The following is an 18,268-nucleotide window of genomic DNA, read 5'->3' as shown; positions in this document are numbered from 1 at the left end:
ATCGCGGCGTTATTGAATTTTAAATTAGTTTATATGAAATTGATGAAGATTGGGAAGGTAATTTAATGAGGTCTTAAGTTCTTGTATTTTAAAGTTAATTCAAACAAGTGCATCTTTGTCATTTTATATAGCTTGCCCTTTCCCTCTGATAAACTCTTAATATCAACGGTAGTTATGTTGAAAGGGTTTATTTATATGACTTTTAAATTCTTGAAATGATGTTACAATTCATTTATTATGAAGATACATGTTTGTGTTCGTCTATGTCCGTTCGTTAATAGTATAAATAAACGGTCCATGAAGGTAAACGAACATAGACGAACGATTATTTGTTTTTAAATATACGAACGATTTACTAAACGGTTGGTGTGTTTACAGAATTACAGGCAAGTGAAAGTTGCTCAAATCTATTTTTAATTACATCTTAAGTTATTTTTAAATAAAACATTCAACATTAATAATCATAACCAAAGTTATAAATATTTATCAAAGAAAGTTCTTTCAAGTCAACCGAACATGGCCCATTTTGACTCGTACTAACAAATCAGAAGCAATCCGTTCAACTGAACAAGGCTTTGTGGTCAGATTAGGAACTTCTTTTATCTATTCGTTCATAGGTACTTGTCTAAGTCTACATTTTGCAGTGAGCATTGAACACAAGTAGTCAAGAGTTGATACAACTCTATCTTTAAAAATTATGTGACCTAAGAGTTGGTATTTTGTTTGTTATCTAAATACAGCTTCACTATCAAATTGTTGGTGGCTGTAACACAGAAGTAGGATAGTCATGTTCTAGTCATTGAGAAAGTTGCTCCATAAAATTACAAGGTTTGAAACACATGCTTGCTCGCTTATTATGTTTTTTTTTTTTATTACTATCATAAATATATCTTCTTGAATTGTGAGAAATGTGGAAATATGAATTCAACTTTGTAACATACTAACATGCGTTGTTTGATACTTATTTTGTATACACAGCATATATATATATATATATATATATAAGGGGAGAATGGAGGTATTGTTGTAGGGCAATCCAATCGATTCATTTATTGTGTGTATGTCACCCGTTATATTACTGTTCTTGATTAGTGATTTTTCAAGGAATTTAATTTTAAAGATTCTGCATTTGATTATGATAATTTGAGGGAAAAGAGATTTCTGGGCATTATTTATGTCCTCTTTGAGTTTTTTTATATGTTGTTTATGCCAAATTTCATATATAATATATTAAATTTTCACATCTCGGTTAGCTCTGTTTTATTTTCTTCATATGGTATATACTGCATTTTTGACTTCATATGCTGTTTTATATTTTCAAATGATATTTTTGACATTGCACAGTATTTAGATTGTTTTGTTGTTTTTTTAGTGTAGACTAATTTTTTCTCATACGCATCTCAAATAAATGGGCATGTTTGATTTAGGAACTTTGTGCAGCGTATTGAAAACTTTAGTAACTAAATACAGACTGTTATATGGTTACTGTTTTTCAATGGTTTGTGGTTTTTCTTCTTTTTTTTTTCTTTTTTTTTTGTGTGTATTCAAACATTGTTTTATTCGGTTAAACAAATGTCGTTTTCGTTTAGAATGCAAGAAAAGATACTTATGTCATTATGGCACTAAACTACCTGTCCACCGGACAAGTATAAAACTAGTTCATTTGATTGTGTGAGCGATAGTGAGTGCGTTTATGTTAGTTAATACGGTGTCCAACAACAAAACAACTTCAATGAATCAGAAAATAAACGATTGAATAATTGTTAAAGCGATAGTTGCATATGTTTATGAGGCTATCACTACCATCTATACATGCCTGTATGTGTGTATAATTGTATGTATAACTCTTACCAACAAATGTCTAATGCAGCATTCCTCCTCCTCCCCTCCCATTGTTACCATGCCGCTGACTTCTAAAGTAATTAAGCAATAACGAAGCCTGCAACACAATCAACAAACCAAAACTATAAACTCGCCCATGCATTCATTACAATTACAAAATTACCAATGTACCCACCTTTTCATTCGCTCGAGGAGTACCCGACTGTGACAAAGCGGTTAATGGCGGGACCGCACCTTCCTGAAGCACCATTTTACAAAACCGACCATTGTCTGTGCACACCTGTAACAGGGCTGCAGCTGCATTCTCCTTCCCTCTAGCAGAACCTAACTCAACAACCTCAACCAAACCCGGTATCCCATTCTCCCCACCGATAGCAGCCTGACCCTCGGGAGTTGTTGCAAGATTTGACAAAACCGAAACCGCCTTGTCAACCATCCCGGCAGCTGGATCCATTAACTCCACAAGGTGTCTAACTGCACCTGCCTCGACAATGCGTGCCTTGTTTTCATGAAATATTGACAGGTTAAACAAAGCCGTGGCTGCATCTTTTTTTCCAAGTGGAGACCCGGTTGCTAATAAGTCGACTAATGGTTTAATCGCTCCGGACCGACCGATTCTTATCTTGTTTTCTTCAATAACCGAGAGGCTGAAAAGAGTTGCAGCTGAGTTTTCTTTAGCTTCTGAGCTCCCGGTTTCGAGCACGTGTATTAGTGGTTCGATTGCACCCGAGTTTGCGATTGCGAGTTTGTTGTTATCGTTTATTGACAGGTTTAAAAGGATGGTGACTGCGTTTTCTTGGATCTTTTGGTCTGTTGACCGAAGCAGACCGGTTAGTAAACTTATGGCCCCACAGTTTGCTATAACGATTCGGTTATCCATGTTGTGTCTAGAAAGTAACCTGAGTTGGTTTGTGCTGTTTCTTACTGCATCGAGAGAAGTATCGTTTAAGTCATCAACCAGCTTTTTAACTTGGGTTTCGAGTTTGATTAGCTCGGGCCTCGTTTCGGTAGCGGGTGAGGAAATTATTCTCGGCCCGTACCGTTCTGATGGCCTTCGCCATAACGGGTTTTTGGGTCGGGTTTCGAACCGAGGCGAGAACAGTGATGTTGTTTGGGTAGTTGTGGGCTGAGGATCAGGTGTTGACTTTTCATTTACCCCACCAACGTCTATTGACTCGAGACTGTGGTCTCCAGATTCCGCTGACTCATAGTCAGTTTCGGGCTGCCCGGGTAGGGAATCTTCTGATGATGAATGGGTGTGATGCACTAGAGAAGTTGCGGTTTCTTCCTGATGGGTGGTTGTGCTTTTACCGGGTGACGTAGGTTGAGTCAAAGTCAAAGTCAAACTCTTCAAAGTGTCTGGGAGCTTAACATTGTGTGATTCACACCAACTTGCAATTAACGCCTTCACGGTGTAGTTAGGAATAAGATTAGTGTGGACAAGAGTTTGCATGGTCTAAGGGCAAACCGTGAGTCCAAGATTGAGCCATTTACGAATATACTCTCGCTCATACATTTGACCCGAAGCTACGATAACAGGGTCTGTCATTAGTTCAAGTGATAAAGGGCAACAGAAATCGGGAGGTATCGGTACACGGTTACGGTTTTGGGACTGTTTAAATTCAATAAACTTATCATTCATTTGTGTCACAAGTGCAATCATTTCCTCAATACACTCCAAGTCTCCCATTTTTTCGGCTTGTTCAGCATTTTCCTTTAACTTTTCAAGTGCAACCGCCTCGATAAGAAGCTCTTGATTTGACCTTAAGTTAAGAAAGTCAACAATTATTGACCGGCTGTCTGCACTAGGTGCAGACCCCTCAGCTTGATCCCTTATAGCTTTCGAAAGAATAGCCGATTCTTTTTCATAACCCATACGCTTAATTTTCTGTACATAAAGCTGCAATCGATCGATTGTTATTAATATTACATAAAAGTGATACAGTTGACATAATGCAAGTCATGTTTTAGCATGCCTCAAGTGACGATGAACTGAATTCATTAGGAGAAGATTTCAGCAGCTCAAGGAGTTCTAAGCTTTGATCCCGAACCTTCGCAATCAATGATTCAACTTGCATAACCTACACAATGCAGATAAGTGATTAACATGCAAACTATTACGTATGTCAATCATGTCATGTTGAAATTTGCAGCGTGAACCCGGTCCATATTATTATTTGCGGTAAATATTTCAACCCAAACCCGCACATAAATTCAGGTCGATCCGAGCACGACCCATCGATATTATTTAGAGTCGGTAGATTAAACGAGTAATATGAATATAATTTTTTTTTAATTATAAAAAATCTTGAAAATGAATTGGAGATTTTCTTCAGAAAAATGGACAACGGAAAAAACATAAATAAAAATGTAATTATAAAAGCATTTTTTAATACTTAAACGGGTCAACCCGAACCCTGCCCGGTTTTTAAATGGGCTGTGCTAGTCAACCCAAAGTCTTTTTTTTCGTGTCAGGTTCCGGTCGTGTCAACAACTGCCAGTCTCAGTGGCGGAGCCACATGTTGACCACCGGGTTCGACCGAACCCGGTCATTTTCGGTTTTATATATAACCTATAGTATCGAATTAACGAGCGAACCCATTATATTTCAGCGAGCGAACCTGGTTTCATTTCAAAATAAAAGGTTCGAACCCATGGATTATGAAAAATTTAGTTATTTTTTTTGGAAATGAATACCTTCTTTATAAAACATAAAAAGCTTAAAAAAACAATAAAAATTACTAACAAACATCATAAATGGACAAATAGTAACTCGTATATAGATTATAAAAAGATGCTCAAAGTTATTCATAGAATCGGTCAGTAAGCCAAATCAATTAACATTCTTAAACATAATCAGATGGTTGATGATTTAAGTAATCGGATGGGTGACGATTACATGAATGATGCTTGCATTTGTTATATTGAAAATGAGTTCTTTTTAAAGTCACAATTGAATATGTTATGAATCGTTTTCAAAACATGAAAACGCGTATGGAACAACTATAATATGTTATATCTTTTTTATTTAATATGACTTTGTATTTTATTAAATGTTGTCGATTTACTTTTGTTATATTAATAGTATTGCATTTTATTTATGTGACCGAACGATCAACTTGACCCGACCCGATACATTTGGGTCCAAAAACTTTGACGTCCGAAAAAAAATCGAGCACCTAAAAATCCCGAACCCATATGATAAAATTCCTGACTCCGCCACTGGCCCAGTCTGCCACCCCTATAAACTATGGCATTAATATATGTTAGAATTTTAAATTAAATATATAAAAGCTAAGTCATACAAAGTAAACTTTACTCATCAATGGATGATAATCTTCTAGAAGCTTCCTGAGTTCATTAACCGATTGATTCAAGCCTGAAAATTCTTTCTGAAGAGATTCATCCGAAGCTACTTCTGGTGCAACAACAAGGGACTCGAGTAGAGGCTTGATGAACTTGAGCATTGCTTCAGTCTTTTGGTAGTACATTTGAACAATTATGTTTTCATGGCATTGTAGGTTGAAGAAACTTGAAGAGGTAGGTCCCAGCAGAGCCCAGTTGGACCCGCAAGACTCACCTCAAAGAGGGACGTCTGCGCAATTGAACCCGCAAGACTCACCTTCAACAGGGACGTCTGCGCAAAGGCTAAACTCGCAAGACTCACCTTGAAGAGACGTCTGCGCAGAAACCAACTGGATCCGCAGGACCCACCATGCTCAGAGACGTGACGTCCTTACGCGCAGTACGCAAGCTGTTCCCGCAGGAAAAGCCTCCCAATGGTCGACGTACTCCGCCTGTTCCCGCAGCAACGGATACTAGCCATCAGGGAAGGCTACCCGCGCAGCAAGGCTACACGCACAAGGCACTTAACTCTTAAATAATTCAGTAATGTCACCTGAAGAAGGAGTGAGCAAGCCGGGAACACTCCCGCACAAATGAGCCAGTCCGTATGATACTGGAGGATCTTTTGTACTGTACCTGACGAGGTATGGACAAAAGATCTGACCAAAGATACGACAGCTCACTGACAACAGTATGACGAGCAGCACGCTCTTGTACTGTATGTCACTATCAGCCGCTGCCTACTCACCAACCTGTCGGAGGACGTGCATAGCCTGCAGTTGGTGGAACAGGAATAGTACACAGCCGGCCTGGTCACTATCAGCCGCTGCCTACCTACCAACCACCAGCATGGCACGTGCGTAGCCCACAGTTGGCAGAACAGGAATACTATTCAGCCGGCTGTACCTGCTTTGAAACCTACCTTCGGCTATAAATACTCCAACACCTTGGAACGGTATCATCATCTTATATCTTCATATATTTTCTGATATCTGCTCTAGTCATTTCTCTTAATATACACTTATATTCAAGAGCAATCTAGTCTGATTCTCACGCCGGAGGGTGGTCACAAGGAGGTACCCCCCTTCTCAGTGACGAGCTCACGGTGTCTGTTTTGCAGGTCATCAGAAGGACAACCATCTTTGCCGGAACTAACCCTCGTGGGAAACATCTATTTAACCCCCAGATTATCCGTAATCTGCCCGGGGTCGATTAGTGTTTCTTCATTGGCGCCATCCGTGGGACAAAAGCTAGAACTAATTTATTCAGTTTTTTCAAACTTCTGGAAAGATGGTTAAGGTTACTCCGTTGCCAAAGCCAGCGAGTGACCAAGAAATCCCGGTAATCACAACCCCAGCTACTGGGAGGAACACCGGCGAGCACACAAATTTTACGAACACTACCCCGGTTACTCAAGCCGGGGCAAGTGCAGTAAATTTTACGAACACTACCCCGGTTACCCGAGCCGGGGCAAGTGCAGTAAACAATCCTTCACTGGGATTCACCAATACCCAGTTGGAGAGACAACAGACGAGGCTCCCCCGCCAAACACTCGATCAAGTTAAAGCGTGGGCCGAAGCACGTCAGAAGGAATTCCAAGCTGAGTTGGATGAATGCTTGCGTTCACTCCAACAGGCTGACGAATTCGAAAGCACTCAACAGCTCAACATGAGCAATGAGTGCGAGTACTTGGACGATGATTCGGAAGAATCCGACACCGACGCAAACCCTCGCCATAGGGCGAAAGGGAAGCGTAAGGAAACGGACTTCCAACCGAGAAGGAATTTTGGAGAAACCTTCAAACCAAAAAACGCGGGTGGAAACCCACGTGACTTCTCTAAAACCTTCAGACCAACCGCTGCAAATGCGGGAACCTCCAAGTTTGCAAGGGACATTGCGGAAGCAATCGCCCCAAGAAGTGCCAAACAGATGTCCAACATCGGCACTTATGATGGTATATCCGAACCAGACGATCATTTGAACAGATTCATAGCGGGGGCAACCGTCAGCAAATGGACGGAACCCACGTGGCGTTATATGTTCCAGATGACGCTGGTTGGAGCAGCCAGAGCGTGGTTCGACCGTCTACCGGTCCACCACATCTACGTTTGGGCAGACTTCCAACAGAAGTTTAGCCAACACTTCAGCCAACAAAGAAAGTATACCGAAGAGCAATGGACAATCCTCAATTGATGGAAGGAACCTCTGCCAAGAATGGAATGCAGGGATTTGGGGCACCTCCTGTATCAGCATTGGCGATTGATTTATCCTTCTCATCCGGTCTATATCGAATGACCTTCTTTTTTGCTCTGGCTGCTATTGACTTGACTACATTGTCTCACTGTATGCCCCTATCGACCTCAGTCTTGTTTTTTGCTAGCTTTAGTCTAGAACTATACTATCTCATTAAACGTCGAATATCCCTATGATGCTAGCCAGTGAAAAAGGAAAGAGTCTACGAAAATTCAGGAAAAAATGTTGGAACCTCATGGCTAAGGATAAGGTAATTCCTCATCAGTGGTTTAAGCGTGTAGCAATGATGGCATACTAGGTGTTTTAGCAGGGAAGGCTAAAAGCTAAAAGCAAAGTCCCCGTAACTGCCTGCGAATGAAGAGCGTTCGAGAGGAAGATGAATCTTTGCTAGACTTCATCACTCGCTTCAACTCAAAGAAGCTAAGTCTGGGTAGTATTAGCGAAGATCTTGTTCGCCCTGCTTTCATCCAGGGCACAAAAGACCCAGAGCTCATCCGCACCTTAACGGGTAAAGATGGCATGCCATCCACATGGGATGCCATCATGACAGCAGCTAAACGCTTCGCGGAAACGGAAAAGCAACTGGGTAGAGATCTTCCCCAGAGCACAAACCTCTACACCCAGAAAACAAGAGAAAACAATGTCCTTACCGCCGGACTAAACAAAAAGAGGAAGCTAGGTATTTGGCAGTCAAGGGTAAACTTTGACACTTCATCCGGCTCGCACCCTCGGTTAGGCGGAAAGGATAACATGCGGTCGTCGAACCGGAACTCCAGATGGACGCCACTCACCAAAAGCGTCACCGAAATATTTGACACCGAGAGGCTCCCATGGCCAAAGGCTCTAATAATCCGAGAGCGTGACAATGCTGATCAGAGCAAATTCTGTGACTTCCACAGGACAAGAGGCCACAACACCGAGGAATGCGTAGACTTGAAGGACATTGTCGAAGCATTTGTCAGAGATGGGACGCTCACGCACCTCGTGGCGTAATGAACGCTGAGCAGGCTAATGCGTGTAGAACCCCAATTGGGGAAAACACGAATAAAACTGCAGCTTCAATGTCGGAGACTACATACTGCGTAAACAACGAGATTCCGAACCAAGTGCATATCGGCTCGAAAGGCTCGATGACACTCCCAAGAACATGGAAGGGAGCTCAATTACACAGTCTGCATGTAGATCAATTCCAAACTTGTAAAAGAAAAGGCCCAGAGCCACTTCTAATGGAAATGATTCTCCTTATCACATTGACGCTGATGATCTTACATTTATACTTATAAACTTTCCACACTGATATGCCGGTCTTCACCGCATACATAAGTGGGGAAGTAAGTCGTTGCGTGTGGAAGGCGGCAAAACCCGCATAAACACAAAAAACGGCCAACCTTCACGCAGGTCAGTTATAGGTAAAGTTGGGTCATCCCACTAAATGAAAGTGCCGGTCCTACCCGCACAAATCATGATAGAGGAAACCCAACTAACCTATTGACAACCGCGCGTCGAACGGTTAATTTATTCAAAACACTGATATGCCGGTTTTCACCGCATAAATAAGTGTGAAGTCGTTGCGTGTGGAAGGCAGCAAAACCCGCATAAACACAAAAAACGGCCAACCTTCACGCAGGTCAGTTATAGGTAAAGTTGGGTCATCCCACTAAATGAAAGTGCCGGTCCTACCCGCACAAATCATGATAGAGGAAACCGAACTAACCTATTGACAACCGTGCGTCGAACGGTTAATTTATTCAAAATACTGATATGCCGGTTTTCACCGCATAAATAAGTGTGAAGAAATCGTTGCGTGTGGAAAGCGGAAAAACCCGCATAAACACAAAAAACGGCAAACCTTCACGCAGGTCAGTTATAGGTAAAGTTGGGTCATCCCACTAAATGAAAGTGCCGGTCCTACCCGCACAAATCATGATAGAGGAAACCGAACTAACCTATTGACAACCGCGCGTCGAACGGTTAATTTATTCAAAACACTGATATGCCGGTTTTCACCGCATAAATAAGTGTGAAGAAATCGTTGCGTGTGGAAAGCGGCAAAACCCGCATAAACACAAAAAACGGCAAACCTTCACGCAGGTCAGTCATAGGTGAAGTTCGGTCATCCCACTAAATGAAAGTGCCGGTCCTACCAGCACAAATCATGATAGAGGAAACCCAACTAACCTATTGACAACCGCGCGTCGAACGGTTAATTTATTCAAAACACTGATATGCCGGTTTTCACCGCATAAATAAGTGTAAAGTCGTTGCGTGTGGAAGGCGGCAAAACCCGCATAAACACAAAAAACGGCCAACCTTCACGCAGGTCAGTTATAGGTAAAGTTGGGTCATCCCACTAAATGAAAGTGCCGGTCCTACCCGCACAAATCATGATAGAGGAAACCCAACTAACCTATTGACAACCGCGCGTCGAACGGTTAATTTATTCAAAACACTGATATGCCGGTTTTCACCGCATAAATAAGTGTGAAGAAATCGTTGCGTGTGGAAAGCGGTAAAACCCGCATAAACACAAAAAACGGCAAACCTTCACGCAGGTCAGTTATAGGTAAAGTTGGGTCATCCCACTAAATGAAAGTGCCGGTCCTACCCGCACAAATCATGATAGAGGAAACCGAACTAACCTATTGACAACCGCGCGTCGAACGGTTAATTTATTTAAAACACTGATATGCCGGTTTTCACCACATAAATAAGTGTGAAGTCGTTGCGTGTGGAAGGCGGCAAAACCCGCATAAACACAAAAAACGGCCAACCTTCACGCAGGTCAGTTATAGGTAAAGTTGGGTCATCCCACTAAATGAAAGTGCCGGTCCTACCCGCACAAATCATGATAGAGGAAACGCAACTAACCTATTGACAACCGCGCGTCGAACGGTTAATTTATTCAAAACACTGATATGCCGGTTTTCACCGCATAAATAAGTGTGAAGTCGTTGCGTGTGGAAGGCGGCAAAACCCGCATAAACACAAAAAACGGCCAACCTTCACGCAGGTCAGTTATAGGTAAAGTTGGGTCATCCCACTAAATGAAAGTGCCGGTCCTACCCGCACAAATCATGATAGAGGAAACCGAACTAACCTATTGACAACCGCGCGTCGAACGGTTAATTTATTCAAAACACTGATATGCCGGTTTTCACCGCATAAATAAGTGTGAAGAAATCGTTGCGTGTGGAAAGCGGCAAAACCCGCATAAACACAAAAAACGGCAAACCTTCACGCAGGTCAGTCATAGGTGAAGTTCAGTCATCCCACTAAATGAAAGTGCCGGGCCTAACCGCACAAATCATGATAGAGGAAACTGAACTTTAACCTATTGACAACCGCGCGTCGAACGGTTAACTTATTCAGAACACTTAGAAAATATCTTCAAGGAAAAAATGAGGAAAACCTCCACGCAGGTCAGATATAGGTAAAGTTTAGCCATCCTACTAAGTGCAAGTGACGGTCTTACCCGCACAATCACGAAAGAGGAAGCAAAACTTTAACCTATTATCTGCCACGTTGATAGGTTAACTTATTCAAAGTACTTAAGAAATTGCTAAGTTAAACTAAAGTATGCACAAGCGAATCATATATTGTTTATGCGGTAAAACAAGTGCCAAATTAAACTATAATATGCATGAGCAAGTCCTATAACGTTTATGAAGCAAGCGTGACGGTCCTACCCGCACAAAGGATTTACATTCCATAAAAATTCAAGTATTACAAGAATGGTCGGGTATCTACCCGCCTACAAGAGTGTAAAACTATACAAAAACATAAACCTATCCTAACAGTGGAAAGGGATCTAAAGGTTCAAGCTTCAGGACAACTCTCTCCAAACCCACTTGTACCCGCACCATCACTTGGCTGTGGCGGTTCAAGGAAGGTCTTGAGAATGGTTAACCCATCATCAGCAGCAGCAACTTCGTTCACCTTCTCCACCATTGGATGCGGGAAGGCAGCATACTGGTTCACTGCTTGGTCATAAGCAGCTTCAGTATCCACATCATATAAAGGGAAGTTGGAAGGCGGGATGCCCTTCTCAACGAACCTTAGACCAAGCAGGAAGCCAGCCTTTTCCCCATCCTCATGAGAAGCGTTGAGGGCTGCGCTCATGGCATCGTCATATGATGTGTCCGTGAAGACCCGATGCACAACCTACAAAACAAAAATACAAGTGTCAAAACCTTTTCTATCAAGAAAAGCGTAAAGACATTATGAAGCTATGCATACCTGCGACAACGCTTCTCGTAGAAGCCATTCCTTGGTAATCAGAGCTTCTTGGAGGGCAGCTTGAGCTTGGTTGCGGGCGCGTTCGGCTTCATTTTTGTTAAGGTTGGCAAGCAACACTTCCTTAGCAGCAGCCTCTTCAACGCCCTTCAGCTTACGCTCAGTATGGTCAAGCATACCCCTCCGATCCAAGATCTCTTGAAGCTTTTTGGCGTCTTCCATGGCCAAGGCGTCATGAGCCTGCTGGAGCCTCTCTAGTTTGGCTTTGAGCTCCTCATTCTCGGCGCGCAGAGGCTCCGCAACAGCTTCAGCCTTGGTGGCCTTCTCGGTTGCGTTCCGCGCAGTTTCCTTAGCCAACCGAAGCTGTTCGTTAACAGCTTGGGCAGCCTTGGAACGGGCCTCGAGACAGGCCTGAACTTCAACCTCAAGGGCCTTGAAGGCCTTCTCCTTCTCCGCAGCAACGGCAGAGAGCCTCCTGTTCTCCTCCCGGACAGCCCGCGCCTGAGCTACTTCTTGGATACGAGCTGCTTTTAACTTGTCGTTTTCACGACAAAGCAGCTCGACGCGCGGCTGCATCCGGGCTAGGAGAATTCGAAGCTCGTTTGTCAGCCTACCCTCCTGGTAGCTTGACATAGCTTCTCCCAGTGCACCACTGGGGGCGGCGTGGCGCGCCCACTCGACGCAGTCCACAGCCGTCCGAATGGTGGTTCCCCGGCGGATGTTCCACCGCGGAACAAACACCTCATTCGAATCCGACACTGCAAAAACAAAAAGCAGTTAGGAAAATATGATAAAAAAAAAACATAACAGGCCAAAATAACCCTACGCACCTGTAGGGTCGACGACAGGCCTGTAGCCGCCAAACCCATCACCCGAACCTAACGGATGGATAGGTCAGGCAGATGGGAAGGAGGCAGAGATTGGCTAGACGCCCCAACCCCAAACATACCCGCTGAACCGGCCGGGGGCGAGGTGGTCGCCGGTGCCGGAGGCGCGGTTGAAGCCGCCGTCGTAGGAACCAACGGAGGTGAACTCACCGGAGGTGAACTCACAACTGTGGCCGCCGCTGCGGAAGAGCCCGCAGAAAAACTCACCGCCGGCTCAGTGAAGGAATCAGTGAATATGGCACTGACAGCCGGCGGAGACGACGTCACAGTTGGAACAGTTGCCTCAACCGAGTGAGCAACTGAACCAACACTTGAAGCAGGCGCAATCGCCTGGGTCATCGCCTCAGGTAGGTTGACCAAACCTACCATCATGGGTCCGGAGGTGCTCCTCCCCGCTCCACCCTGGAATGCGGTAGCATCCACGCCTGCACAAAGAAGATATATAAGTATAATGGCGGAAAGTTATGCAGTTAAGATAAAGGAAGTATACTTACGGGTCCTTTTGAGCTTGAAGGTGCGAATAGGCGGGGACGAACCCGATGGAGCCGGCCTCTTCACGCCGGTCACCGTCGTTGTACTAGGCTGCCCGGAGGTGACAACTGTCTCAACCTCCGGAACAGTGGTCTCATCACCACCAGGGTTCCCCGCCACCTCTTCACTCTCGGTCTCCGACTCTGACCGATTCCCCTGATCGGCAGTAGAGGCAACCTTCGCCTTGCCCTTCCCGCCGGCAGCCTTCTTCTTCCTCGCCAAGAAAGGACCATCTGCGGATTCCTCATCAAAAGATGACAAAATTAGAGGAATTCCAGCAGAGGTTTGAGCATTGAGAGGGCGAGGGTCAAAAAGTTCTTTACCTGGCCGCCTGGCGCTCAGGATCTCGTGGCCTGGCGGGTAGACCTCCACAAACCGATCCGCCGTTTGCTCAAGGATGGGCAACTCGTTCTCATCTAGAGCACGAGTACCCATCCGAGCGGGACCATCACTCTCCCGCGGCTGTAGGAGAGACTGCAAGTCGTTTCCCTCTGAAAACAAAAAGAAAAAACGGTTAGAACAAAAACCCTAAATTAACGGATAATATGAAGCATACCGTAAGGGACAGAGTTCAAACCGTATTCGAGGACGATGGGAATTTGTGACGCCTCCTTCCACACCCGGCTCATCCCGAGCATCACCATCCCGGACTCCGCAAAGCGGTAAACCGGAGACTGGATCCGGGAAACCTTGGAGAACCATTCCGCCTCCTGGTAGTTAGAGGCGTGAAGGTTCGGGAGAGCTCTCCCGTTATTGAACGTCATCGCTATGGGGACGACTCGAGCGGAGATATTGAAGAACTCCCGCTTCCAAGATCGAATACTGCGCTCGGTCGCGCAGATCTTCAAACCCTTGATCCGATTGACCAAGGTATACCACCCCTGGATGCACCTCCAGGAATAGAAGGTCATCAGGCGGTCAACATGGGGCTCCACACCCAGAATGAGACACACCCACTCGAAATGGTGGATCTTGGCGATCGCCATTGGGTGTACCTCAGTTAGATGCACACCGTGTCTCTCCAGAACACGGTATACAAACTTCGTCAATGGGAACCTGAGATTCCCATAGACGAAGAATGCAGCGTACACCCCTATCTTGCCCTTGGGGGCATCATACACCGTCTGATGAGGTGCAGGAAACTCAGGCTCGAAAGGCTCGAGCATGAACTTCCTGACGACGTACTGATAGAGGTCGACCGGAAGAGCACACTGGCACTCGCCAGCAGTACTCTTGTCATCCTTGTCCGACGTGGATGACGGATTCTCGAGGTATACATCAGACTCCTCGACAGTAACCTCAGGATCATGAGAAGACATGTTTGGGATGTAAAGAAGAACGATTTTAGGAGAATGCTCGGCGGAAACGTTAGAGTATTCGCCGGAAATCGTTTAGAAGAAGAAAAGTGAAAGTGTGGATTAAGCTGCACCCTCTCCCCCTTTATATACTCATCGCAATGAATGCGATGAATTTAATGCGAAGGAGAGAGGAAAACGCTGGTGCAATGAAACTATGACACGTGGAAAAAGCAAGCTGGCAACAGCTGTTGACAGGACGCGTGCTGTAAACTTCGCGGCCACGCGCCCGAAAACTCGCGCCCACGCGCCTGAAAAAGCGTCTGGAATGACCATATACTGTCACGTCGTCATAACTTCCTGCACGTCCTGACACTGTCAGAAGAAACCGTCGGACGACGTTTCAACAGTTTGGACTGTTCTTATCCTTTCACTAACTCTTCGAATTTCAAAAAGATTCAAAAGTAAGCGGGACTATACCCCTTACCTTGGCAACCAAGTAACTATAAGACAGGTGCGAATACAGTGTTAAGGCAAAACCCTTCACATACTTAGCACCTGCAGGGAATTGAAGCCAAGAATACCTCGGCGACCAAGTAACTATAAGACGGGTGCGGGTACAGTGTCAAGGCAAAACCCTTCACATACTTAGCACTCGCAGGGAATTGAAGCCAGGAATACCTTGGAAGTAAAGTAACTATAAGACGAGTGCGGGTACAGTGTCAAGGCGAAACCCTTCACATACCTAGCACTCCGCAGGGAATTGAAACCAAGAAGGATCTTCTGGGCCATGCTTGCGGAAACGGGAATAACATCCCCGCATAGCGGGAACGTCGAGAACTAGATTGTTTGAAGCTCCAAGATGTAATTGGTTGTTTTAACATAATTGATCACTATGTTCAAAACTACCAAAACCTCATGGAGAATCTATGCAAGTGGAACTCAACGCTCCTGACTTGCGAGGAGGTTACAGACCTACCCGCATCATACCCAAAGATCAAGCAGAAAAGTCGGGAATTTCTGCACGTGACATTAGGACTTCCGCGGGAAGAATCCCCACGGAAAACCTTAAAACTAAACCCTTTTCAAAACCCTTTGCTTAAGTCCAAAAGTTCACCTCACTTATTAACAATTCATGAGAAGAACATTGGACTGGGGGGACTTGAAGAGGTAGGTCCCAGCAGAGCCCAGTTGGACCCGCAAGACTCACCTCAAAGAGGGACGTCTGCGCAATTGAACCCGCAAGACTCACCTTCAACAGGGACGTCTGCGCAAAGGCTAAACTCGCAAGACTCACCTTGAAGAGACGTCTGCGCAGAAACCAACTGGATCCGCAGGACCCACCATGCTCAGAGACGTGACGTCCTTACGCGCAGTACGCAAGCTGTTCCCGCAGGAAAAGCCTCCCAATGGTCGACGTACTCCGCCTGTTCCCGCAGCAACGGTTACTAGCCATCAGGGAAGGCTACCCACGCAGCAAGGCTACACGCACAAGGCACTTAACTCTTAAATAATTCAGTAATGTCACCTGAAGAAGGAGTGAGCAAGCCGGGAACACTCCCGCACAAAGCCGGGAACACTCCCGCACAAATGAGCCAGTCCGTACGATACTGGAGGATCTTTTGTACTGTACCTGACGAGGTATGGACAAAAGATCTGACCAAAGATACGACAGCTCACTGAAAACAGTATGACGAGCAGCACGCTCTTGTACTGTATGTCACTATCAGCCGCTGCCTACTCACCAACCTGTCGGAGGACGTGCATAGCCTGCAGTTGGTGGAACAGGAATAGTACACAGCCGGCCTGGTCACTATCAGCCGCTGCCTACCCACCAACCACCAGCATGGCACGTGCGTAGCCCACAGTTGGCAGAACAGGAATACTATTCAGCCGGCTGTACCTGCTTGGAAACCTACCTTCGGCTATAAATACTCCAACACCTTGGAACGGTATCATCATCTTATATCTTCATATATTATCTGATATCTGCTCTAGTCATTTCTCTTAATATGCACTTATATTCAAGAGCAATCTCACGCCGGAGGGTGGTCACAAGGAGGTACCCCCATTCTCAGTGACGAGCTCACGGTGTCTGTTTTGCAGTTCATCAGAAGAACAACCATCTTTGCCGGAACTAACCCTCGTGGGAAACATCTATTTAACCCCCAGATTATCCGTAATCTGCCCGGGGTCGATTAGTGTTTCTTCAAAACTAGATATGTTTTTGAGAAGCAGTGATATCTCCATCGACACTTGCAAATATATAAATAATAATAATAATAATAATAATAATCCAATACCTAACTGGAAGGAGGTTTATAATCTCTCAACAAAATTGAAGGTGGTTGCTAACTAATGTTGGAAACAAGCATTCTTGTATACGAATAATAAGTATAAAAATTCTAAGTGAAAACGCGTAAAGAAAAGAGAATGTTGAACGAGTCTAACAACAATCAACAACACCATAATAATAATAATAATAATAATAATAATAATAATAATAATAATAATAATAAATAAATGCTAGTTATAACTAGTTTTGAACAAGTCGCCCGAAGAAACTAGTTTTGTGGAAATTCTTGTTATTTTACTTATTTATTTCTACGTATGCTACCCGAAATTTTGACAAGTAGCCGATAGCTATTACTCCACTTGATTTCAAACTACCAGAGTTGAACTGGCCTCATTTTTATAACCGACATGAAGCTCGGCTTGGCTCACTATTAGGCTCATTTCATTTTAAGCTTGAGCTCGAGCTGAGTCGAGCTGTCTTGTTTAATTTCAAGCTCGAGCTTGAATACACCCCAGATCCACTCGTTTACAGCCATCAATTCGCAATTTGAAGAAACTTTGGGGTATTTGTTTTTGTAAAATTAAAAGTTAAACAAATTACATAATACTTAACTTACTTTTACTTTTTTATAAAATGATACATTAACTCATTTTTCTATCCAATAAAATATAAGACTGTGTAGTGATTTAGCTAAATAGTGAAAATAAGACAGTCACGAATACACGTGGCTTTCACTACATTTATCATAAAAATACATAATGATTTAACTAACAACATAGTAGCTGAATGTAATTTGTTGGAAAAAAGTTGTTGACCCACACCCCTGGTCCCTCACGCCACATTATTCAGTTAGTGCTCATTATCCGGTTAGCGCCCAATGAGACTCTTTACATCTTTGTGCCACTTAGATTAGAAGTGCCACCCATGACCCAACCACGACTACTTTTTTTAACGACAAACAAAAGCATTTATATATAAACAAATTATCGTTACAGGCAAAACACTAGCAACGACACAGTACATCAAAGTCTCCTAGAAGATACACTGTATGTCCCCTGCTCGGACCATATGCCACTCGTCTACCCAATTACAACATAAAGCTAAAACCCTGCCACATCTCCCAAGTTAGACCCGTGTTTCCCCCTTGTTTTTTACCCACAAGAAGCTTAGCGCCTTAATCCCACATATCACATCATGGAGGTTAATCAGCTTCCCTTCAAACACTAAAAACATTCCAAGCCCTCCAGAGACACCGAATCATGGTCAAACAAACCGCGTTTAAAGCTTTCGCCTTCTACTTTGTGAATGAGAAAAACCAGTGGACCTCCAATATTCATTTATCGCGAAGGCAAAAATAGATGGAACCTTGCATGACGCGGAGATTACACTCCAAGCAATCTGGGCAATTTGACAAGAGATCGTCAAGTATTCCGCCGACTCCACCTCTTCCTCGCAAATCGGGCACACGGCCGATGGCACCATAATACCTCTTTTAACCAACTTGAACAACACCTTGATACGCTCCTCTTGACTCTCCAAACGAGAATACCGACCTTTTTTAAAACCCAATTGTTCCATTACATTAA

General features: G+C 44.1%; 1 pseudogene across 1 annotated transcript; it reads right to left on the bottom strand.

The window, feature by feature from the left end:
• Positions 1–1,861: 1,861 nt before the first annotated feature.
• On the bottom strand, positions 1,862–5,312 carry LOC143612138 (U-box domain-containing protein 4-like; annotated as a pseudogene). The gene is made up of 4 exons (XR_013149899.1): positions 5,148–5,312; positions 3,819–3,923; positions 2,018–3,742; positions 1,862–1,939 (listed from the first exon to the last, which is right to left on the bottom strand). The product of XR_013149899.1 is annotated as a U-box domain-containing protein 4-like (transcript).
• Between the last annotated feature and the right edge of the window lie 12,956 nt (positions 5,313–18,268).

This window comes from Bidens hawaiensis, unplaced genomic scaffold (assembly GCF_021521415.1).
Source record: "Bidens hawaiensis isolate Kalapana, Puna unplaced genomic scaffold, B.hawaiensis_p1.1 tig00033546_1, whole genome shotgun sequence".
In the NCBI taxonomy this organism is placed as follows: domain Eukaryota; kingdom Viridiplantae; phylum Streptophyta; class Magnoliopsida; order Asterales; family Asteraceae; genus Bidens; species Bidens hawaiensis.
The sequence above is the reverse complement of the archived record's forward strand: the minus strand, read 5'-3'. Positions and strand labels throughout refer to the sequence as shown.